The 21707-nt window shown below is 33.9% G+C and overlaps 1 pseudogene; it reads right to left on the reverse strand.

Annotated features, from left to right (window-relative positions):
* Window positions 1-21707, reverse strand: part of LOC143681553 (ubiquitin-conjugating enzyme E2 Q1 pseudogene) — a 38665-nt pseudogene that overhangs the window by 9679 nt on the left and 7279 nt on the right.

Consider the following 21707-nt stretch of genomic DNA (forward strand, 5'->3'; position numbering starts at 1 on the left):
ACCACCAAAGAAATATTTTTAGAAGAGAGTAGAAGAATGGTTACTTTTGATGTAATTGAAGGTAGCAAGCACAATATGGGGATGAGAAACAAGCATAAGGTGAGAAGACAGGAACTAGGCTTTAGCTTGAAGGTGACATACTAGAAAGTAATTTTAATCTGTTGGTGTTTTCTGCTACTCAGGAGATTCCTTTATGCCAACTGTTTCTGCTATAATATGTTGCTTGGTAAAGTACAATATAGGGTGAGGATAATTCTATTTTTCTTTAATTTTGATCATGTACTCTTTATTTTAAAGACCACCTGTAGAAAAGTGGGTTGATTTTTCATGCCTAATTTTAATAGCCTAAAATTGTATTACATAAAATGTTACATCATATTCAGTAAATTATTAATAACCCATATTTTCTCTGTCTACTTGGATAAACTTTATGTGGTGTAACAGATATGCCTGGGCATGAAAATGCTACTACCACAGGGCCATCTGGATAATCAGATGTCAGATTTCTCTTTTTTTGTTGGGAAATTGATTTATTTTTCTGTTAGAAAGAAAGTACTGCTAGCAGACATTCTGAGGTAAGATTACCAAACCCTTATCAGACTTAATGCTCTTGCCACTGTATTTTCCTTTATCAATTTTATATCCTTTTTATTTAGGATACTTGACTTTGATTCAATGAGGTAGGAAAAATATATGTTTGACTATAATGAAAAGGAAGTTAAGTTTTCTAAAATAAATGAGGAACAGTTTAGCCTGAAGCAGGGTAGAGGAGAATTTTGAAATTCAGGTTGAGATTCAAAAATCTAATTTAATTATGAGAAATGATAAAATTCAGAACTTGGAATGACATGAGTGTCCTGAGAATCCAGAATCAAAGCACTTGTAGCTAAATTATAATAAAATTTTAAAATCTATTATCCCACATCTCAAAGCCCTCAGTGGCACAACGTATCAGGAAGTCACACTTGGTGTAGTGGAAATATCAAAATTGCCCCTGGCTCTGGATATAGGCAGTGCCACTTAGGGGGAAAAATAACATGATAAGGAAAATGTTTTCCTCTTGTTTTATGCTTCAGTTTCTTCATATATGATGATAGCAGACTCATGAGAAGTTTTAAGATGGAATAAAATATTTGACTCTCTTAGTATGGTATCAAGAAAAGAGACAGGTAGGACAGAAACCTCCAGACTCAGTGAGACTAGGAAATATATCTGCATTCCATACTATTAGTTCCTAGTTTTATAATATACACAGCAGGTACTCCAAAAAAATGTTTGTGAAATGAATATATGAATAATCAACATCTGAATTCAATTCTAAATTTTAAAATATTATATTTATTTTAGTCCAATTCTGAATCTTCTTTGATAAAATTGATTACGGATTTTCTATTTATATATTCCTATAATTGGAATGAAGGTAGGAAATATATCTTTGTTCTCTGCTACTAGTTTCTGGGTGTATAGTCCACATGGGAAATGTTCCATAAACATCTGTGAATTGAGTAATGCATCTATTCAAATTCAGTCTGAGTTCTGTGAGTTTAATTATAAAGACCTTTTGTCTAAATTTATTGTGGACATTCAGTTTGGATATTCCAGATATGCTGTGGGATATGTAGTCTTCTAAATATCTTTTTTTGTGGCATATTTTCATTTTTACCCATGTCATCTAGTCATATTTGTGACAAAGCTTATTTTATACGTAACATTGACTTTCCCATATATTCAAAGATTGACTTGTGAAAACAAAAAGTTAAAATTCTATGCAATAGAAACATTTGGAACTTTTGTAAATACTGTCCAGCACATATTCTATAGTATTCATGCATTGTAATATGTGTCAACATATATTCTGAGACCTTGTTGAAACAAAATGGATATGTTTTAATCATAAAGATCAAGGAAATGCATTAAGTTTCAGTCACTGCTTGACTTGTTTCCCTATTTGTATTTTGGAATGTGTCCCTTTCTATCCATCTCCGCTGCCTCTATCTTAGGTGATAGATATTTTGTCTGAATTACACAAGCAACCTACTTATTGGGTTATCTCTTCCAGTGTTGCCTACTAATAATCCATTGGCCATATTGCTGCCAGACTAATAGTTCTAAAGCATATATTTAATCTTAAGACTACCTTACAAATCATTCAAAACTGGCCTACAGGAAAATAAATGTAAATCTTCACTATTGATGTCTATCACTCTAACCTCACGTAACCTGCCAAATACACAACCACATTTGCGTGCCGTACTCATATTAAATATTAGATATATTGCAGCAGCTTGAGTAGTTCATGATTTTCAGTGCCTCCATGTCTTGGTACACATTGTATCTTCTTTTCTGAATGCAGCATCTTTCCCTCATCCTTTATTTCCTGGCCTGCTATCACTTACTCTCTTAGATACAGTAGAAATATCACCACCAAACTGTCACAGAGATACAAAGATTGGCTTACATGCTTCTATTTTATTTTGTGACAATACTCTCAACACAAATTTATTGAGCATTTTAAATATGGCTAGTGCCACTAAAAACAGAAATTTCAACTTTTATAACTTGTATTAATTTAGAGTTAAATTTATGCATGCAGTTATTGGTCACCATATTGGACACTTCAGACTTAGAAGAAAAGTGTCATTTGCGGCTTCCACAGCTTACTTAAGTGTATCACCTCGAGTCGGTTATTGATCTTCTCTGAAGACTGCTTACTTAAATGATGCATTATTTTAAGCTTTTTTTTTTTTTTCACATGGGCAGGCACCAGGAATCGAACTGGGGGTCTCCATCATGGCAGGTGAGAACTCAGCCACTGAGCACACTCAATGATGTGTTATTTTAATTTTTATTTAAAGGTTTATAAGGAGTTGCAAATTAGATGATTTATGTGAAAACACACTATTAATGACAGTTCATTATGGAAAACTTATTATTACAGAAAAGACTACAAGAAAAGACTTTAAAAACATACCATTCTGCTATCAAAGACTCATAATACACTTAGTTATCTTGTTTCTTTGTTGTGTGCACAAGATAGGCAAATTAGTGAATAACCTATTCATTTAATAATGGTTCAGTAATATTTATCTACATTTAGTCATTCCTCTGTACTTCCAGTACATAATTCAATATTTCATAAATTGTTAGAGTCACTAAATACAAAACAGTATAAAAATAGGAAATCCAATTTCTTTCATAAACATTATCTTCCCCACACTGAATGTCTCCTAGTTTTCCATGCTTTATTGGATTTTCAATTTAAAACAAATTGAAAAATGCATAAGTAACTAGAATTTTCAAGTGATTAGTCTTATTATTTAAGTAATTTTATATGTTCCTTTCTTTTGGTGGCCACATGGGCAAAATCATAGGGTACTCAATTTAAATGTGATCTTCACTTTTCTTCCATGTAAAATATACTGAAAACATTTCATTATATTCAATAACTATTGGGTTCAATACATATTTTAAATCAAATTATATTTTTAAAGATTTTTTAGTCCATTAACTTTGATAATTCAGAATCTGCAATCTTTGTGAGCTCTATGCAGATAAACTCTGGAACTTGGAAAATACAATGCTGTTCACTCAATGTGAATCTTAATGATATTAAAATTTTTTAAAAATTTATATTTTTCCCATATTATTATTAAGCTTATTAAGTCTCAATAATTTTAAAGCCACATATACTTAATGTATAATTTAAAATCACTTATTATTAACTGAGGGAGCAATTTAGTAAAATCCATCTGAAGAAATCACAGTTTATTCACGTAAGGGATTGTATAGGTAACACTTCTTAGTTCAGTGTAAACTGCATGTGAGGACTTGATTTGTGCAACTCTTAGTCTTATTTTTTGCTGCTTTTGTTATATTTAATGTTTTATTTTTATGCTATTTAAAATATTTAATGTTCCATACATATTTTAAAATTTAGTACATTAATAGTACAGGTTAAGGTTTGCTTCACTAAAGAAATAATTTCAGTTGGATAAAAATATTCAGTGATAACGTTTAGCTTGATTATTTCATGACTTTAAAATATTTTAAAAATGTAAAATTCAATTATTTACAAATTCATTTAAGTGGGATATATCAAAATAAGATTTGCTGCAGTGTTCATTTTATCATCATGATGGGGTACCTGGTATTGGACTAGCCCTTCTGTCACAAGCATTACAAAAGTGGACATAACTATAAGACGACAATTTTTAGAAATTGAACAACAGTCAAAATGAAACAATGACATCTCAGAGTTGAAAAATAATAATATGAGACCTATGATCATCCATTTTCTACTTGGTGGTACTTTATGGACCATAAAACCATGAGGAGTTTGAATGGATTTCTTCTCTTTGGGGTTATGGTATTGAGTGGAGGCAGCTGACACTTCCAGGGAAGAGTATCTGAAAGGAGAGTGCTAAGTAAATAGAAAGCAAAATAAATATCTTTAAGAATACCCTTGTGTCTTTGTCTGAATATTATATTATACTTAGTTAGAGTGACAGAACACGATGTCATGATAAAAACAACTATCAAGGAGCACAAGCTGAAGGACAACAAAATTTATGAAAGTTTGTGGTGTTTGAGCCTCAGTTTTCAAGAATGAAAAGACTGTAGAAAAGCTGAGTATAGCTACAGTAGCCCTGGAGTAATCATAATCTTACTCTATTCTAACAAAGTTTAGTAAACAAGGCTTGAAAGTTCCAAGTTGATGCACAAATAAATTAAATGCCTACATGTGCTTTTTAAAAGAAGACAACTGAACACACACACACACAAACACATGAACGTAACATTCAAAATGTCGAGTGAACAATAAAAGACTGGTAGATATTCAAAGCAGCAAGGAATGTTAAGACACGATAAAATAAAATAAAAAATCATGAGAAACACAACCAAACTTAAGAATTGGCATATTTATCAGGCACATTCTTTAAAACATGTATTATAGATATATCTAATTTAAAGAAAAACATGTACAAAATAAGTAGAGAAATAGAAGAGATTAAAAATAAAAAAAATTGGAGATTCTAGCTTTCAAAAAGAAATAGTTGAAATGAAGGTTTCTCTGAAGGTCTTAGCAGAAAAATGAACAGTATAGATAAAAAGATCTTTAAATTGAACAACAAAAAAAAGGTGTGGTTCCCAAATTGAACAACAGTAAATAAAAAAGGATGAAAAACACTAAACAGAGTTTTAGTGACCTGTCAGAAATATCAAATAATTTAATATCTTTGCAATTAGAGTCTGGTAAGATGAGGAGAATGAACAGAACAGATATTTAAAGATAAACTTTTCAAACAATGTCCAAGTATAATAAATAAAATTAACCCATGGCTCAAATAAGCTCAATAACCCTAAGCAAGATAAGCAAAGGGAGAACTCCAAAAGACATTAAAATAAAATTACAGAAAACCATGGATTAAAAAGACACTTTTAAAAGCAGGCCTAGAATAAATGTTATTATTACATGCATACATGTTAACAAAGAAAAAAATAAGAAGGATTTATCAGAAAAAAATAATCAAATAAGAGGGCAATGAGATGACAACTTTAAAGTTCTTAAGACAAAACATCTATCAACATAAAAAGTATACCTGGTCAGTATATCCTTGTATTAATTATCTACTATTGTTATGTGTATATTACAAGAAATGCTGAGATATTTAAGTGAAAATTATTGAAATTAATCAGATGTTTGGTTTAAACTGGCTCTGATTCCAAAGCTTTTTCCAATTCTGGCAAAAGAAAACAATAACAAAAAACACTGTGGAATAATTTCATGTATGTATTGGATATTTGACTAATCTCTTTTGCAAAGCATTCAAGTTTTCCCATTGCTTACTGGGTTGTCTGTTTACTCCTAATTGATTTTTATAGGTATATTTTATTATACATGCTAGGTATGTCTGTTAATGGAAATAGAAACTGAGAATATTGCCTCTTGGTGCATTGTCTCCTCAGTCTCTTAATGGTAAAATGGATTAACACAAGTTCTCTGCTCTGTTCTTTTTGTCTGTTTATTCTTGGGCCAATATTATGTGGTCTTATTCTTTATAACTTTGGAGTTATAGTCATCTGACAATATCTGACTTTGTGTTTCTTTATGATTGCATTGGATATTCCTGGCTTTTGATATTTTCATATGACTTTTAGAGATACTGTCTCAAATTTCATAAAAATAATCTTATGGGATCCTTATTGAGGTTGCATTTAATTTATATATTAAACTGTGTAGATTGACATCTGTGGATCAAGCCATCAAAAGTTATTGTGACAGGATACAAATACATTCCAGCTATGGTTAACATGTTTTATTTTGATGATAGCAATTTTATTTTAAACTATTGTATATAATAGAAATAGGGCAAAAAAACAAAGGAAAGTTTATTTTAAATATAGAATGTGCTCATAAAAATCCAGCATTCTTTATGAAATCCAGCCTAAATTCAGAAAGAAATGTAATTATCAGGCAATTAAGAGCCATAAATAAAACCTCAGCTAATGTTCTAGACAACACAACTGAATTGTCCTCATTGTTTTGACACCACTTGATCATTTTTGAGCTTAGGGTGTTCAAAATTAACCTAGAGAAAGTAAAAGGCTATTACTTATGTCACTTGTGATTAAGTGAGATAAAGCAAAGATAATTCTACTTGTTCGAAAGAGTTGGGATTTCTGTAACAGTTCTGTAGCGAACAACTGTTTGTACTAAACATCTATGCTGTTTTTATTTTCTAAAAATATATCAGGATTGCTAATGACTATAATACAATGACAAACATATTGTTGATTTCTATATATACTTCCGATATGATGTTTTATTTCTCAAAATATTTTATACTTGAATAAAATGCAAAATTATAAATGTTTACAATAGATAATATTTTAGATATATCATTAAGGATGGTCTTAAAGCTGGACATGTCAAAATGTTGAATAGAAGCCACAGATGTTAAGCTGGTGTTCATCAAATACCTTCCACTCTATAAAAATGCAGTGAAAATGAAGATGAACCCATAAAAAGTTAGAAAATATAATGAATATAATACAAGATAGCTGTAGTAATGGGATTCCTTTCCAAAAAAAAAAAAAAAAACCTGCAAAATGTTACTTGTCAACATATATAAAAGCCTCTTATTTTTCCTGAGACAAATCATGCTAGTGATTTTTTTTTGCCTATGAGTCTGAAATTCACCAGGTAAAACTTTAGCAAATAGTTCTGTCTTGTGGTGTGTCATTAAGTTGGATCTGGATTAAGCACATAAAATATTGTATGATTTATAAAATTATCACATCAATGCTATGATTTATTATTTATATTCCAAAAATAAGTAGGCTAATGATTGATTAGTTTTTCTTTAATTTAACAGGAATATATTTACATAACCATAGGGTACTACATGACAGAAAGATGGTATAGTTTGAGTGGTAGGTGTAGAAATGATTTCAATAAAAAAATACCCATAATTATGTTCAATGCATAATACATGAAAGTGTTTTGAGATGACAGGAGCTATCCATTCTGCCCAGAATTTGTGCTGGCTCTCTTGATTTTTAAGAATGTTTCTTCTATCTGTCTGACTTTTCCTACTTAGTAACACATAGATTTATATTCCTAAAATTTTTCTTTCTATGATACTGTAACTCAGAAATTTGTACACAGCCTCTTCTTATTCCATGCATTCCCAATATTTACTGTATAATGACAATTACTTTGGTAGCACTAGATAGATAAATAGATTCCAAATCTATGTATCAGTCATAGGCTTGCTGAACTGTGTCCTGGAAAGATCCTCTTGGCATCTGTCGTGGTCAGATTCATGTGTCAACTTGGCCAAGTTGTGATACCTGTTCATCTGATTGGGCAAGCGCTGGCCTGTCTGTTGCAATGAGGACATTTCATAGAATTAGATCATGATCATGTCAGCTGCATCCACAGCTGATTCCATTTGTAATCAGCCAAGGGGAGTGTCTTCTGCAATGACTGATACTCAATCTAATCACTGGAAGCTTTTTAAGGAGGATTCAGAATAGACAGGCTCTCTTTCTGCTTCAGTTGGCGAGTTTCTCCTGTGGAGTTCATCCAGACCCTCCATTGGAATCATCGACTTCACAGCCTGCCCTGCGGATTTTGGACTCTGTGTTCCCAAGGTCACGTGAGACACTTCTATAAATTTTATATTTGCAAATGTTTCCTGTTGATTCTGTTTCTCCAGAGAACCCTAACTAATACAGCATCTCAAAATTGAAAAAAAAAATTGGTTGATTTTGTGTTTCATGTGGCAAAATCCATAAAGAAACCAGTTATTATTCAACTATATATTTATCCCTCTAATAACATTAATTCTTTAGAAGGCAAAAATACTTTAATGCTAAGTGATACAAACATTTTAATATAAATATTAATATTTTTACACTTTCATTTAGTTCATGGGTAATTCTTGAATTATTAGAGATAAATGCTATAAAACCACATGAAGAATCATTTTGTTTTCCTTTTGAAATATATATTTTAGTTCAATTTATATAAACAGTGGAGTAAAGAGAGAATAATAATTCTGATCCTCAACTAGCTTTTAGAGAGTTTTTTGCTAACTGGTGAAAAAAAAATTTCTTCTGATTGAAAGAATTGAATATAAAAATTAGATTATATAAACCAACCTGTTATGGATTGGAGAGAAGGCCCAAAGTTTTCTTCTCTCTATTAAAGCCTAATTTCGGAAAATATAATCCAAACACAAAATTTTAAAACACTGTAAGAACTATTTCTGTTAAAGCATTTTTAAGTATTTTTCATGTGTTCCAGAAAGGACAACTTTTGAAATCACTTATGGATCCTGTTTACCTTTCAGTAGGGCCTCCAGAATAAAGGACAACCTAACTTGCATCTCATGTTTGACTCTGAAATATTAGCATGGTATGATGATTCAGTGAATGGAGCCACCTTGCAAGAATCTTATGAAGTGTTAATGACTGGAAGAGACAGGATTTTGTAGAAGGGCCTAGAAGTGAAATGATTCCCTGGAAGTCACCAAGTGTTTTTTTATGAACTTTCATCAGCCACTGTCTCATAGTTAACTTTGGGTAGGATTATTTATTGAAACACAAGCACCACTTCTTTGATGCCCAGGTAACACTGTAGGAAAGCTAGAAAATTTAGCGTTCTCCCCTCTTCTGTATGGAATGTGGTCTGCTTTTGAACCCTGAAATCTCAGGGAACAAAAAGACTTTTAATAAAGGTATTACTCTAACAGATATGTCTAATCATATCCTTCACCCATATTCTATTGGGCTGTTTATTTGTTCTTGAGTTGTAGGAGTTCTTTATATATTCTGAATATTAAACCCTAATTAGATCTGATTGTAAAGTAATAGCTTGATTTGACTAGTCTAGGCTGGTTTCAGTAGTAAACAAATTCTCTTCTGTATATTTCTGCCCTCCCACTTTATGTTGTTATTGGCTCAAATGACATTTTTACACATTGTATGCATTCTATACATAATTTTGCATTATATCTATGTATTAACATATATTTAAGATGTTACTAGATACATTTGAGTAACTAATGTGGTAAAATCAGTTACAAACCAAAAATACAATGCTGGATTTTATGCTTACCTATGTAGTTAATTTACCAATGTTCTTTGTTTTTCTCTTATGGTTTCAGCTTACTGACTAATGTCCTTTTATTTCAGCCTGAAGGGCCCCTTTAGCATTTCTTGTAGGGCAGGTATTCTGATAATGAATTCTTTTCAGTTTTTGTTTTTATTTGCAAATGTCTCAATTTCTCCTTGATTTATCAAAGATATGTTTGTTGGATATAGAATTCTTGGTTGATAGTTTTTTTTTTTTCTTTAAATACATTAAATATGCCATTCCACTGCCTTCTGGCTTCCATGATTTCTCATGAGAAATCCACTGTGATCCCTTGTGAGTCACTTCTCTCTGGTTGTTTTCAAAATCCTTTTTGACTTTGGATTTTGAAATTTTTTCTAGAGTATATCTTAGTGCAGATATCTGATATCTTAGAGTGTATCTTGTGTAAAGTTTGTTAAGGTTCCTGGATGTGTATCTTTCATCAGATTTGGGAGATTTTGCCAATATATCTTCAAACATTTTTACTGCATCTTTCTCTCTATTCTATCTTCTGGGACTGCAATGATGTGTGTATTGGTACACTAATGGTGTTTCACAGGTCCCTCAGACTTTTTCTCCATTACTTGTTCTTTCTGCTTCTCATAGGATAATTTCAGTCATATTGTCTTTCTCTGATCATTTCTTCTGCCTGTCCAAATCTGCTGTTGAATCAATCTAGTGAGTTTTTCATTTTAATTACTGTGCTTTGCAGCTCCAAAATTTGTTAGCTTCCTTTTTTAATTTCCTTGTCTTTATTTTGTTAAGATGTTTCTCTAATTTCCTGCAGTTCTTTGGATATGGATTCATTTAGCTCATTGACCATATATATATATATATATATATGTATATATAAGACAGCTGCTTTAAAATCTTTGACTAATATTCCAATGTATGAGCTTTCTCCAGGATGGTTTCTGGCAAATTCTCCTTTTTCCTGTGAACTGGTCATATTTTCCTATTTCTTTCTGTCATTTTGTAATTTTTTTTTTGAGATCTGTACTTTCTAAGTATTATTTTTTTTTATAACTTTATTCTAGAAAACTAGTTTTCCCACTCCTCTAGGATTGTTAGGTGGTGGTGTGTTTTTTTTGTTGTTTTTTTTTTTTGTTTTGTTTTTTTGCTGTTGTTATTTTGAGGGCTGCAGTCATTAATCTGTAACACTTTTTCAAATGCTCCCAAACAGAGAATGGAAACAGAAAAGAGAGAAAGGAAAATACAACAACAAAAATAAAAGCGCTGCCTCTTTAATACTCCTCTACTACTTTTGTCTGAGATGGGCTGGAACAGTGAGAGCTCTCATGCTGGGCTCCCCAGAAATCTGAAGTAGTTGATCCAAAGCAGCGATCAGTGATCAGATCACACAGCATTAGCTTTGGAGAACTAAGTCCTTATGCTCACCCTGGCACTAACAAATTTCCCCAGGATCCTGCTGCTTGCCAAGGGGTGGGAGATGGGAGATGGTAGCCCCTGGAGGGAGGGAAAAATTCACTGATATTGACCACAATTCACTAGCTTCTCCCTCCAGCTTTTCCCTGGATGCTGCACAGTGTCCAGTAGACTCTAGAATTTCAAATTAGTTTTCAGATAGTTTCTGTTGGTTCAATGAGTTGTTTTGGAGAAGGAACTGATTCCTGGAGCTTCGTACTTTGACATCTCCCCATAATCTTCATCCCCTTTAGTTCAATTTTGCAGTGTAGATGTAGACTGTACATCAGATAAAAATATTTATTTAGCCCATGCATCTTTAAAAAGTTTGAAGCACCCATAAAAAATTCCAAAACCTACATGAATTTCAATATTTCATTTTTATATTGACAATCCTTCAAATAACATGCAGAATAATGTGTTGATTTAATTCAGTTATTGTTTTCTTATTTTGCTATTCTTCTTTTTCTCATTAAAACATTGCACTCCTCTTTTTTTTACTTTGCCTGAATATGATTTTATTTATATTTACCTTTTATTCCCAGTAGCAAACATAAAACAGCACTATAGGCAGCTTCAAGTATAGGTAGTTTCAGATATTTTTATATTTTTAAATACCAGAAAAAATTTATACAGATTATGTAAACTAAACTGTTTTTATATAATAAGCATATTTTAGAAAATGATTGTAGAATCCAGAAAGATGTTGATGTATTGTAATATTGAGTTATTCTGAGTGTTCATATTCAGAGGGAGATTTTTCCGTTGACTGCCATATTTTTCTCAACTTATTTGGATACAATTCATGACAGTAATCAAGAAAATTGCTTTATTTGATCTCAATATATTTGATTTGTACTCTTTAGTATTACATTTTTGAATCTGATACAGGAAAAGTTATATTGCAACAATACTGATATTAAAAATCCATTCTCCTTAAGGAGCTCCTAGAGTAATTGGTCATAAAATAACAACTTCAATTAAAAAAATAAATTAATTGAGATAGAAAGACAAAGAAAGATGTGAGAATACTGTTTGTGTGTGTAAAATACGGTTACAATGGAAACTGTTACCAGAGGAAGCTGATTCTAAGTTTTAAAGTTTTGTTGTTTGATTAAAGTTAATAATACTGTGTGCAAGTACTTTATTTTATGCCAATCCATGTAAGGGTTACTTATTTAAAAGAAAAAAGAATATGGTAGTTTAGGTTTTATGTTATCCTGCAGAGAAGAGTCATGGACTAAACTGTTAATTCCTTTTTTTTCAGCTATCAAGGAACAATTAGCATTCAATTTCCTCATTGCTTAAAACTTCAATGCATACTGTTATCTAAGTAAATTTGCATATTAAGTTCAAAACAGTTACTCAAACCGAATAACAGTATGTGCTCTGCCACCACCCCAGACATTTGAAAGAGAAAATCATTGAGGATGAATATATGTGCCTGGCAACTTCCCAAGCTATTTTTTAGTGCCATTCTTTCAACTTCTACTTTATTGCTAATATTCTCTCTGTTCTAGTTGTTAGCTGCCAGAATGCAATATACCAGAAACGGAATGACTTTAAAAAAAGGGAATTTAATAAGTTGCTAATTTACAGTTCTAAGGCCAAGAAAAATCTCAATTAAAACAAATCTATAGAAATGTCCAATCAAAGGCGTCCAGAGAAAGATACCTCGGTTCAGGAAGGCTGATGAAGTTCAGGGTTTCTCTCTCTCACACATGAGAAGGCACATGGCAAACACAGTCAGGGTTTCTCTCTGGGCTGGAAGGAGAAACACATGGGGAACACAGCTTCTTCTGCTTGCTTTCTCTCCTGGTTTCATGTTTCATGAAGCTCCCCGGGAGGCATTTTCCTTCTTCATCTCCAGAGGTCGCTGGCTGGAGGACTCTGTTTCTCATGGCTAATGCATTCTTCTCTGCTCTCTGAATCTCCTCCTTTCTTCAGAATGTTTCCTCTTTTATAGGATTCCAGCAAAGTAATCAAGACCCACCTAATCCAGTTTAACAACCACTTTTGACTGAGTCACATCTCCAGGGAGATAATCTAATTAAATTTTCAAACACATAGTGCTGAATAGAGATTAGAAGAAATGGCTGCCTTTACAAAATGGGATTAGGATGAACACATGGCTTTTCTAGGGTACATACATCTTTTCAAACCGGCACACTCTCTCCTTTATCCCATGCATGTGTATTTTCAATATTTCTTTTCAACTCTGAAAAATGACCTGAGTATTTACTTAGAAATAGTAAATTAAACTGGATTATTCTAGTTTTAAAACAGTGTTTCAATTAAAAGCTACTAAAATAAAGCAGAAACTATGTTTTAAAGATCCTGTTCATTGATGCTGTCCTCCTCGTGTATGTAGCATACACTTCAACCTTCCATCATAGGTGTGTCTTAGGTGATTTTGTAGATTTAATGATAAATATAGGTTACTTATTACTGTCAGGAGCTGAGCTGTGCTAAAAAAGCTGTGTCGAGTTTATAAGTGTCAAAAGTATCCAATAAAGACAATATATCCAAAAGGAAAGTAACAGTCAAGTCTTTAATCTTTTATGATATTGTATAAGCAAGAGACTAAACTGGAGAAAATGCCAGCATTCCCATAGTTTGATTAATTTCCATGGAGTGGTACTGTTGGAAGATGGTTAGAAGGACCCTTAGTGATATATGGGGGTTGTCACACTGCAGAGGAAATCCTCCCAAAGAGGCTCCTGCCATTTTATGAACTCAGAAGCTGGTGACAGTGGGAAACAGGAGGGAGAAGACTAAGAGTGGAATAGAACTGAGTAGTGACTCAGAGTGGAGAAAAGCATCTTTAAGGCTTCCCCTCTTTCTCCTATAAGGGGTTCTCAGCAGAGGCATTTAGGGAAGACTTCAAGCTGAGAATGCAGATATTTGTAAAAGCCTGACTTGTCTGAGTCCTCGACTGCAATTTCCTTCAGAGACTGCAATGCAGTGGTTGTGCCCTGAGTCTGATACAGGTAGGGTATTTTCCTTCATGAGGCCTGAAAGTTGAAGCCTTTGTAATGGTTTATGGTTAGCTCTGAATGAACATAAATAGTGTCTTTCGGCCAGAGGTTGGATACCTCAAGACCTTTTGTAGTCTACGGCATAAGCTGCGTATCAGAACTTCAAACTGTAAATATAGAAAGTAAAGTATAAAGTAAAATGTTCAAAATGATGAGTTCATGATTTTCAGGCAAATATAAATGTGTACATTTTTTTATTTAACTCATTAATCAAAGGGGGAACCCAGTAAGATGTTATGGGCAATTCAAAGAGCATTTGAGATGCTGAGATATTATAGGCAATTTAATAAAGACATGTTAGGATGAGATTGCTGGCTGTTCTAAATTGTTTAATGTCTGACATCCATAATTGTTAGAGTTACCAGCAGAAACAGAAAGTATTTGCATAACAGTAACAAAAATAATGTACCAGTTACCTTATTGTGTTACTTCACTAAGACTGGAAGCTTTGGCTGATGGTAAACAATGAGATGAATTTAGTGCTTTCTGCTTGAACTGAGGTTGACAAACATTGTCCATAAAGGATCAGGACTAAATATTTCAGGCTTTGCAGGCAAAGTAAGATCTCTGTCAAAATATTATTCTTTGTTTTTTGTTTTTTGTTTTTAAAACCTTTTTAATATATAAAACATATCCTTTACCCAAGGGCTATGCAGTCTAAGGAGGTAGTTTGCTGACCTCTTCTCTTGGAAATCCTTGGGTGACCTTTGCAACCATATGAAATTGAAAGGAAATGCTGCCTACTAATTTGCCTTATTTCCAAGTTTCAAATGATTTTCATAACAGTCTCCCCCTGTGATCATAAATAATCTCCAAAGATTATTCTTGACAAAACAAAATCTGCTTTTGTTGTATGGCTGGTCTCACTAGGTTTGGACTAGTTATTTTCTTAGGGAAATAGAAGTATTAGCTATATGTTAATAGCTCCTTGAGTTTGATTTGAAAATCAAGAGCCTTAGGTATAGAGTAACTTCAAAAATTAGATGACAGTGATTCTTAAATATGATACTACATATATGGCCTTGGAAAAACAAATGACTTGTCCAATAATTTTGCCAATATCCTGGCAAACAGAAGGACAGATTTTTAGTGACCCTATGAAAATAATATTGCCCTGAAAAGTAAGAAAGCTTAGTAAAAAAATATTTTGTGAATTTTGAGGGGGTCAAAATAATCAGGAGCCATTTTAATTGGTTCATTTTAGTTTACAAAATTATATAATAAATGGGAGGTTAGAGATTATTTAAGAAGCTTTACATGCTTTTAAATTAATTATATTAGTTATCTATATGGGAGTTACAAGTGACTTCAATATTTAGCATCATAGATCATTACACATTTATTTTTTCATGCAATTTCTCTGGTTTAGGAATTTTGGAAATGCTTTGAAGGATATTTTGTTCCAGAGTCTCTCAGGAGGTTGTGGTTGAGATGCCAACCAGGGCTGTAATTATTTAGTGGCTTCACTTGGGGTTGGAAGAGCCACATCTAAGATAGCTCATATTCCTGGCAAGTGCATGTTAGTTGTCAGGAGATGAACCTGCATCCTCACTACGTGGACCTCTCCACAAAGCTGCTTGGGTAGTTGATCTAAGAGTGAAAGAGAAAGGAGGAAGGCACAATGCCTTTTATATCCCAGGCATGTAAATCACACACCATAACTTAAGCCATATTCTACTAATTAGAAATGAATCCTTAAGCCCAACCCATACGGAAGGGGAGGAGAATGAGGTTTCATCTTTTGAGGGGAGAATTTTTAAAAATGAGGACACACTGTAAAACTATGTTGGGGATTCAATCATGCATCCCTCAAAGGACATGTTCAAGTCTCCATTTAGAACCTTCTGTGGGTGCGAACCCATTTGATAATACGACCTTTGAAGATGTTATTATTAGTAAGGTATGGACTTATTTTTGAATGGGGTCTTTAAAGATCCTGTTTAGATGAAGTCAAATTGAATCAGTATGGACGTTAATCTATGTGACTGGAGATCTTATATAGCAAAGCAAATTCACACAGAGAAAGTCACAAGAGGAAGGAGAAAGACTGCCTGTGACCGAGGCAGAATTGCAACCCAAGGAACCCAAAGGATGTGGCAAGCTAACACCAGAATGCAACATACTCTATGAGAAAGCCTGGTCTGTTAAGACCTTGATTTTTAACTTCTAGGCTCCGAAATCACGGGATGGCAAATTACTATTCTTTAAGCCAACCATTGTTTGATAATTATCATAGCACCTGGCAAACTAAGATTAATTACGGATGGTATCTCTCCCTTCCAAAAGTATTTATTTACATTCCTCCCTCTTGCAAAATACACTTACCTCTTTACAAACCATGCCAAAGTCTTAGCCTTTTATGCCATCAGTGCAAAGTCCAGAATGTCCTCATCTAAATTATGTCCTGGGATGAAGCTCCTCAAGACTGGTGTCTTATGATCTAAAGACCTCTGAACTAATGAGGTCATTTATCCTTTCCCCACACACCCAACACAGAATGGGCATAGGGTAAACACAGTATACATTCCAGTGTAAAGAAGTAAAGAAATAGGTTTTCCAGCAGGGCAGAGCAGGGAACAATTTTTCAGTAGAAATACAAGGAAAATTTTGACAGTAATATAATTGAAATCAACATGGAAATTATTGGAAATAATTCTAATGCAAAAACAACTGTATAGAGGTTTTAAATTTAAATATACTGAGGTTTATTTAATGTATATATTTATATATATATTTATATATATATAAATGGACCCACATATTTATTTTCAGGGGAAGCATGAAGACAATAGATATCAGATAATAAATAGAGTATGAAGCAGAACACTTTGGAGGACTTGCAAAATAAGAGTTAGAAAAATGTGATTTAAAGAACTCACTATACACTTGGCCCATAAACAATGGAATAAAGGGGACAGATGAGTGTGGACTAGAGAGGATTTATTTGGATAAAGTTTATAGTGTACCATGCTATGCTACAAATTTGGTTTGCTAAAACTTCTGAAATGCAATATACCTGAAAAGTGTTGTTTTTTACAAGGGGGATTTCTTATCTTAAAAATTTGCAGTTCTAAGGCTATGAAAATGTCCAAATTAAAGCATCAACTGGACAATATCTTCTCTGAAGAAAGGCTGCTGGCATCTAGGATATCTCTGTCAGTGTCTGCTGGCAGTTCTTTCCTGGTTTTCATTGCTTTCATCTTCTGGCTTCAGTGGCCTCCTCTTTCAGTTTCTGTGGGTGTGTCCTTGTCTCTCAACTTCTCTGAGTTATCTAGGATTTTTACGTATTTTCTCCTTTCAAAAAGGATTCCAGGACAAGGATTAAGACGAACTCTAAAGGAGGTGGGTCACATGTCAACTGAAATAACCTAATCAAAAGGTCCCACCCACAAAAGGTCTGCCTCCGCAGGAGTGGATTAAAAAACATGGCCTTTTCTGGGGTACATAATAGCTTCAAACCATCACACTTATTTCAAGGACAGTTATGGATAAAGGCTGCCTTTTACCTCGATTTTAGAGCAAAAGGCTTTTATGATCAGGGACTTAAAATAGAATCATGTCATATATCCACCCCAAAGTCCTATAATATTACATGCTATTCACTAGTGAAGGAACATAGAAGACTTGCCTCAGTCTTGGTGTTAGCTTAAACACTCAGAATTTATTCAGTCTAAGAATCTCCATTGACTCCCTGCTATCCATCCTAGCTGAGTGAGCACAATAATCGGCAATAGAATTGGGGAGGAGAGAAAAAAACGGCAAAGTTGGGAGACTGATACAAGCTGACACAGTTGACTTCAAGACTTACTAAAGTTGCAGTAATCAAAACAATATGGTATAAGTGAAAGAGTAAACAACAGGACAAATTTATTAGTCCAATCAATGGAATGCTGGTGATAAGAAATAAATTATACAACCACAAAAATACATGGAGGTCTCTTAAATACTTATTGTTGAGTGAAAGAAACCATTCTGAAAAGTCTATATACTGTTATTGTCTAAATATATGGCATTCTGAAAAAGGTAAAACCCTAGAGGCAGTAAAAAGGTCACGGTTACCAACAATTTGAGGGATGGAGGAAGAGAAGGATGAATAGGTGGGACCCAGAAGATTTTAAGTCAGTGAAACAATTCTCCATGATATTTGAATAGTGGATACTTTACACTATGCACATGTAAAAAAATTGTAGAATGTACAACACAAAGACTAAATCCTAATGAAAACCATGAACCTTAATTTAAAATAATGCAGTGATATCAGTTCATCAATTCTAAAATATACCCTACACTAATTAAAGATGTTGATAAAAGGGGAAAGTGTGTAAGGGATGGGCAGATGGGGTATAGATTAAAATTCTCTTTTCAATACTTTGTAAATGAAAAACTGCTCTAAAATACAATCTATTGCTACATATATACAATATAGATAGAATATAGACTTTTGTGTAGACAGCTTTTATTTTCAATCTGTAAATAATTTTCCAATGTCTTTTGGCTCCCATACCTCTTGGAGCAAAAACTGTGGTTACCTATATCTCTATTTCAATTTTCATAATGTGCCTTTTTTTCTGCCTGAAATTAATATAATATGACTGTTGACCATATAATGAGGAGCAGAACCAGTATGAGAGAAAAATGCCATTTAACAATGGACACATGAAAATGCTTCAGTGGAAAGCCAGTGAATTCCAAGGATTACTAGCTAATCACCCATCGTTAAGGAAAAGCAATTAAGGTTTTTCCCCTATAGGTTTTAGTGGGAGCATGTTACTGTCAACATCTTGATTTTGGGCTTCTCAACTTTTAAAACTGTGAGAAAAAGAAATCTGTACAGTTTTAAGTCACCAAGTTTGGAGTAATTTTTCACAAAGTCCTAGGAAAGTAATTCAGTAATATACATTATTTGGCCAAATAAGGTAATAATCCCAGGTATTAGGATGTCAACATCTTTTTGAAGGCCACCATTCAGCCAACTGCAGTTCATCCTCTGGTCTCCCAAATTCACATTCATCCCACATGAAAAATACACTAATCCCATCTCAAAAATTCACAAATACCTCAACCAATTATTGCATCAACACAAGTTTAAAATTATCATGTAAATATTATCAGTTCACTAGCCCTCACCAGTCTCATCATCTAAATCAAATCTTATCATCTAAATCATGTACGTATGAGCCTCTGTGTATCATCAATCTTGTGTAAAATTAATCTCCATCCAGTGACTCATGAAACTGTAGAGCAGATCATCTGCTAGCAAAATAAAATTGTGGGACAGGCATAAGAAAACTATTATAAACATTGCCATTCTGAGAGAGAGAAAATGAAAGAAAGAGGCACTGATCCCAAGAAAGTTGAATATCAAGGAAATTATATTCAGCTTCGAATGAGAATAATCCTCTTTTAGTCAAGTTTCACCCCCCTGGGCCCATGGCTTTGCTATCTGGCTTGCACCTCAACTCTTTCAGCCCATAGCTCTGGCTTCTGTGAATGTGTTTCATTTGTGTGGATCCCATGTCTTGCTCCTTGCACCTATGGCAGATATCCACTCCTATGGCTCCATTAGCTTCTGCACCTGTCTCTGTAAGCATCTGTGCCCCCGACTCTTTCCCTTTCAGTGGTAACTGGCAGAATTTGTGCTGATATAATATTTTCAAAATCCTTGTGGGTTTCTTGTTTATGTCCCAAGGATCCACACCTATAGACAACCATGTTCTCCACAGATTTTCCCTAGATAATCCTATTTTTAATCCTAACTTCTGCCCATATAATGAGAGGATCCACGAGTCACCTGTCTAATTTCTTCATCAATAGATGTCTAGCAACATTCTTGACCTTCTCTGCAGGGCATGTTTTCCTGCAGTGAAATAATCTCCCAATTTTATCATCTTTTGCAATTTGGATATGCTGAAACTTTCCTGTGGTAGTTAGATTCAGTTGTCAGCTTGGCCAGGTGAAGGCACTTAGTTCTGTTGCTATGAACATGAGCCAATGGTAGGTGAACCTCATTTGTTGCTGATTGCATCTTCAGTCGGCTAGGAGGCGTGCCTGCGGCAGTGAATGATGTTTGACTTAATTGGCTGGTGCTTAAATGAGAGAGCACAGCATAGCACAGCCCAAGCAGCTCAGCATACCTCATCTCAGCACCTGCAGCTCAGCCCAGGCATTTGGAGGTGCAGAAAGGAATCACCCTGGGGAAAGTTGTTGGAACCAAGAGGCCTGGAGAGAAGGCCAGCAGAGACCATCCTGTGCCTTCTCATGTAAGGAAGAACCTCAGTTGAAAGTTAGCTGCCTTTCCTCTGAAGAACTAGCAAAATAAATCCCCTTTTAATAAAAGCCAATCCATTTCTGATGTGTTGCATTCTGGCAGCTAGCAAACTAGAACATTTCCCAAAACATCAAATGTGAGTTCCATTTTGCTCAGTAGTTATTTCCTCAATTTATCTTTCCTCTTGAATTTTACTAGAAGCAGCAAGGAGAAACCAGGTTGTAACTTTAACACTTTGCTTCAATATCTCCATATTTAAGTATCCAAGTATATCACTTACAAATTCTGCTTCCCAAATACCTCTGAGACAAATTCAGCCAAAAGTTCTGCCACTACAAAACAAGGATCAGCTTTCCTCCAGTTTACAATAAATTGTTCCTCCTTTTCTTTTGAGCCCTCATCATAAGCACCTTTAGCTTTCATATTTACTCCAACATTCTCTTCATAATGATATTTGTATTCTCTATGACATTAGAAGCTTTGCTATACTGTGGTCCCCACTTCCTTCAGAGCTTCTGCTAGAATTCCCTTTACTGTCCATGTCTGCCAGCAGACTGTTTGAGGCAGTCTAATCTGTTTCTGTCATGTGCCTCAACATTCTTCAAGCTCCACTTATTAATTTCAGTGCCACTTCCACATGTTCAGTTGTTTGTTACATTAGCATGCCACTCCTGTTACCCAAATCTCTATTCGTGTACTGTGTTTGGTGTAAAAATCTATCACAAACTTGGAGGCTTAAAATGACAGTAATTGATTGTCTTGAAGTTATAGAGTTCATAAGTTCAAAATCAATGTGTTAACAGAATCACACTCCCTCCTAAGGCTCTGGGATCAGTTTCTTGCCTCTTCCAACTTCTGGTGGTTTCAGGCACTCCACGGCTTATTAGTGGATAACATCTCTGCTTCTGTGGACACATTACCTCCTCTTCTTTTGTTTCAAAGATCATCTACTTCTCTTATATAAGGGTGAAATCCACTCATTTAGGGTGGTTGGATTTAGTGTACACCCAGATAATCCAAGATAAGCAAATCTTCTCAAGATCCTTAACTTAATCATATATTTGCCTATAGTATATAACCCATGTCCAGGAACTAGGATGAGGATATATCTTCTGGGGGTCACCACAGTTACACTTTGCTACTCTGGAACTGAATTTTTATATACAAACATATTTTTGAACAATACATAATGTTCTATATGACTAATAATTTGGCCTCTGCAAATGTTTTCTTGGCAACTCTATAACTATATACATTTAATACCAACCTACATTAGAAACCTTTCTCTGGCATTTGCTAGAAGTTTGGCTGTGGGAAAGTATTTCTTTTTGAC

This window comes from Tamandua tetradactyla, chromosome 1 (assembly GCF_023851605.1).
Source record: "Tamandua tetradactyla isolate mTamTet1 chromosome 1, mTamTet1.pri, whole genome shotgun sequence".
Taxonomy (NCBI): domain Eukaryota; kingdom Metazoa; phylum Chordata; class Mammalia; order Pilosa; family Myrmecophagidae; genus Tamandua; species Tamandua tetradactyla.